Consider the following 5,175-nt stretch of genomic DNA (forward strand, 5'->3'; position numbering starts at 1 on the left):
TAATATGAGCTTAATTTTTATTTTATGCCTGAGTAATGGAGATAAGCAATACTTAAAGGGTTAAGAAGCAGTGGTAAAACTTAACAGTCTGAGTGCCCGAGACTATGTCATAAGTATTAATTCCACAGAGGAGGACAGATATCGCAAAACTCCTATTTAAGGAATTGTGTATACCATTTATCATGGATGAAGGATATGAGCAGAAAAGTGTTCACCTTTAGCCCAGAAGGCTGACCTATAGTGTGCATAGTTTTGATAAAGATCAAATAGATGCTGACGGCTGCATTCTTAAAGGGTCTCATGACTGCCTCTACATCTCACGGATAGTTATTAGTATCGAGCTGCATGATACGCACCCAGAGAAATCTTTCGAGAAGACATTTAGGATCTAATACTCCCTGCATGTCCCCCCTTGAGCACTAAGTACATACAGAAGCGCCAGCTTCACAAAGCTGAAGTGCAGCTCTTTCTGCCCATGGGGTCCTGGCCCCGTTTTATAAGAAAAGCACCTTTTTTGCACCAAAAACGTCTCAAGAATTCTTCCCTGACTATTCGCGACCCCACGTCAATCATGAGGCTTTTCAAGTTTTGTACTGACCAAGATACATTTAAGATTTTTAATTATTTCCTAAGGTGTTTAGGAAAATAAGATTTCCCTGGTGTCAGTCTCTAAGGAAACAATATGTGGGAGTGTGTTGGGAATGTGAATTTTCAAGAGAGGAACCTATTTTTGGCAAGCTCAAGTGATTCTTTTGCACAATCATGTTTGAGAACCACTGTACTCTATGCATAAGTTTGTAAAAGTTTTTAATACTTTATTTTAAATTTTGTGCCCATCACTGTGCTTGGTTTAAAAAAAAGTTTTTTTTAATGTTTATTTATTTTTGAGACCGAGAGAGACAGAGCATGAACGGGGGAGGGTCAGAGAGAGGGAGACACAGAATCCGAAACAGGCTTCAGGCTCTGAGCTGTCAGCACAGAGCCCGACGCGGGGCTCGACCTCACGGACTGCGAGATCATGACCTGAGCCGAAGTCAGTCGCTTAACTGACTGAGCCACCCAGGCGCCCCGGTGTGCTTGGTATTAACCATACTTTTCATTTCATCTTTTTACGGTGCTCATACTTCTGCATTTTGGCCCTGGCAACTGCTATCTCATCTGGGTTAGCTTACACACCCGAGAATCAGAATTGAGGCTGGGCTCGGCTGGTGGGTTCTACTTCAAGATATAGGTCTCCAGGTCGTTCAGATGACTCTGTACCATGTGTCTTTCGTTCATTCTTCTTGGACTAGCAGGCTGCTCAGGATGTGTTCTTATGGTGACGGCCGAGGTACAAGAGAGAGGTTTTGCCTGCATTACATGTCTAACAATCACATGGCCCATGGCCAAGCCTAAAAGTCAAGGATAGGAGAGGGGACACTCAGCCTTTTCAGTTGCAGAAACTGCAGAGTTACATGGAAAGGGGATATGGATAAAGGGAGGATCAAGGCCAACAATCTGTCACATATGGAAAATAATCCAGTTACATTCCCCTATCTCACACCATAAACAAAAATTCCAATTGGATTAAAGATCTAAGTATAAAAAAAAGTGAAGTCTTCTGCAGACTCAGATATATATATGAGGCTAAGTCCTGCTTAAAGAGAAGTGTTCTATGAAAAAATATTTGTCACATTTTGAGGGTTCATGGAGCTCAAATCTTCCAAAGGGAAGAGATGAACCATCCTTAAGGGGTGAGGAGACAGAGATCTGCTAGGCTCTCAATTAAAACTCCACAGAACACAAGGAATAACAGGCTATAAGCAGGGGTGGCCTGAGTCTTCTTTAAAATGTAACCCAGAGTGCCTCGGTGGCTCAGTCAGTTAAGCAACTGACTTTTGATTTCAGTACCTGACTCTTGATTTCAGCTCAGGTCTCACGGTTCATGGGATTGAGCCCCATCCATGTCAGGCTCCACCCTGACAGCTCGGAATCTGCTTGGGATTCTCTCTCTCCCTCTCTCTCTGCCCCTCCCTCGCTCACGGGTACTCTAAGTAAATAAATAAACTTAAAAAAGTAAAATGCAGCCCTACCCTATTCCAGCTCAGTCTCTGATTACACTGAGGAAATCGGTCTCTCACTTTATATACCTAACAAAAGAAAGATGGAAACCCTCACCGTGGAAGATACCTGAACACACAGTACCCAGCATATAATAGCAGTAAATGTAAAAAGACAGGCAAGAGTGACTGATAATAAAAACCTAAAACAATAGGAACATATCCATGGATGATCAAAACATTGGAGATGGTAGGCAAGAACTTTAAAATAACTGAACAGTAATGTTAGATGAAAATGGAGAAAATGGATGAAAGGCTTCAACAGAAACTGGAAATGATTTTCTAGTCTATTGGTTTGATTGTCATCACTGTGCCAAAACCACACTCTTACTTTCACAAGTTTATAAATTTTGATATCAAATGCCCTTGACCTTGTTGTCTTGAAAATCACCTTTGTTAATCTTGGCCCTTTGCTATCCCATACATTTTCCAATCAACTGGTTCTATGGAAAGGCCCACTGGCATTCGACTGGCATTGAATTGAGTTTATAGATTTGACAAGAAAGGCTTCTGATGCTTCTATGATACTGCATTTTCCTAGATAGAAGTATTTATTTTTCATGTTTTTAGGTTTTCAACAGTTTTATAATGTTCCCCATGATGGTTATATATAATTTTTGGTAAATGAAAATATTGCTGTGTACTTTTGATAGCATTGTAATTAATATCTTTTTCAAATTTACATTTTTAACTATTTCTTATTGGTATGAAGAAATGTAACGCATTGTTATACATTGATTTTATATTTTGGAATCTTCTTGAATACAGTCTAGTAATTTCACTAGAAACTCTCTTGGGTTTTCTAAGAATCAATCATGCTTTCTGCCAAAAATGTTTGTCTTCCTTTTCAGTCATTATTCTTTCTTGTTTGTTTTTCCTGGCTAGAACCTCCAATAGTTGATGATATTGGACATACTTGTCACGTTTAGAATTTTAAAGTAAACATGGCATTAACATAAAACTTTCTGAATACATGTATAGCATTTACAAAACTACATTTACATGCTTCTCAGAGCATGCACTAGATGTTTGCTGCCCAGTCAGGTGATTCTATTTTATTCACAACAGCCTCTTACTGCTTTTTTTTGTTTTTTTTTAAATTTTTTTTTTAATGTTTATTTATTTTTGAGAGAGACAGTGACTGAATGCGAGTGGGTTAGGGGCAGAGAGAGAGGGAGACGCAGAAGCAGAAGCAGGCTCCAGGCTCTGAGCTGTCAGCACAGAGTCCGACGCAGGGCTCAAACTCACGAGCTGTGAGATCATGACCTGAGCCAAAGTCGGACACTCAACCGACTGAGCCACCCAGGCGCCCCAGCCTCTTACTGCTTCTCAGACATACCAAATCCCCTCCTGTGTCTGGACCTTTGAATCTGCCAAGAAGGATGTTTCTCCAAATAACTTCATAGCTCACTTTCTCATTTCTTTCAGGTCTTTGCTCAAGTGTCTCTTTATCAGAGTCTTTTTCTGATCTCCCTATATAAAATGTGTAATAAGGAACCTAATTCCACTTTTTATGTTTGACTGCTGACAGCTGTTAAGCCTCACTCCCCTCTCTTCCCATTCTGCTCCATATTTGAGCAAGCCTGGCTGCTCCTTCTCTGACACTTGTGGGAAATTTAAACTGCATATGGAACCATCACCTTGGCCCTAACTGTTCATTACCACAGAAACCCCAAACCAGGCTCCTTTCTCTGTTCTCTCAGCCATTTTTGGACCTGCTTGGGAGCTGTCCTGCTTTCCCCAGAAAGCCTCATTATGCAAGCGGCAAATCCTTTCATACCCTGTTGGGGTGTATGTGACTCTATCAGTCTTGACACCCAAACCTAATTTGGGGTGACGAGTCCATCCTGTCTCATGTGGGATGGACTCAACAAAATAGCATCCTCCTTGGGGGCGCCTGTGTGGCTCTGTCGGTTAAGCGTCCAACTCTTGATTTTGGCTCAGGTCATGGCTCAGGTCATGATCCCACCTCGGGCTCTGCAATGACAGCATGGCTCGGGATTCTTTCTCCTTTTCCCTCTGCCCCTCCCCTGCCCACGTTGTCTCTTTCTGTCTCTCAACAATAAATTGACTTTTCAAAAAATAGCGTACTCTTTTACAATCCATCTTGTGTTTTATTTTTCTTCATAGGACTTAATACTACCTGTCATATAACACATTTGTTTACTGTTAGTCCCCCCCCCCCCATATAAACGATTGAATGATAGAGGCCCGCATCTGGTGAAGTGTCTGACATAATCTTCTATACACTCATTCATTCAACAAATATTTATTGAGTGCCTGCTTTGGCCAGGCACTATTAAAGGCATTAGTGCTACACCGGTAAACAAAGCTCTTTTTTTCCTGTCTGGAGGCAAGATATTAAAAAGAAACATCATATTGTGAATATAAACTTTTTATTCATTTTTTGCTTCAAACTAGTGCTTCTTGTAAAAATAACATTTACAAATTTCTACTCACAGGACAGGTTATAGGTAACATCCAAAGAAGACAATCAAAAAATATTTTTTGAAGATTTAGTATGCGTTTGCTATTAAAGAGCTCCTAAATCTGCACATGCTTAGCATTAGCAAGATTATGATTAGACAGTTGATTTCTGGCTAATGATTATTAAAGAAGAATACTGAGGATAATGTCAACAATTTCAATCAGTAAAAGAGTATAATTTTTTATTTCACAAAGGACAGTGTCATGTGTACCAACGGCCTCACTTATAAATTAAAGTATACCCACTTCAGTGTTGTATTTGGATGTTTCTTTTCCCTTTCCTTCTGGCAAATAGCCAACAAGATACAAACTGCTTCCAACTGGCAACCCAAACAAAGGAGGCATCATGGCTAACCACCTAGTTGCCAATGCTTGTGAAAGTCAAATTGCGAACTCCTGAGTATGGTTCAACCCCACCAAAAGGGGGAAACTTGCTTCCTCTGCCCACCTTATTCCACGAAAATAAAAAAGTATACTCTGATTTCTGAAATGGATTTTTAAAATTTAATACTATAGATTCAATGACTATCAGCATTTGCAACACTGATTTTTCTAATACCCAGAAACATCCACTTAGGACTTGTGAGAG

Source organism: Lynx canadensis, chromosome D1, assembly GCF_007474595.2.
Source record: "Lynx canadensis isolate LIC74 chromosome D1, mLynCan4.pri.v2, whole genome shotgun sequence".
Classification (NCBI taxonomy): domain Eukaryota; kingdom Metazoa; phylum Chordata; class Mammalia; order Carnivora; family Felidae; genus Lynx; species Lynx canadensis.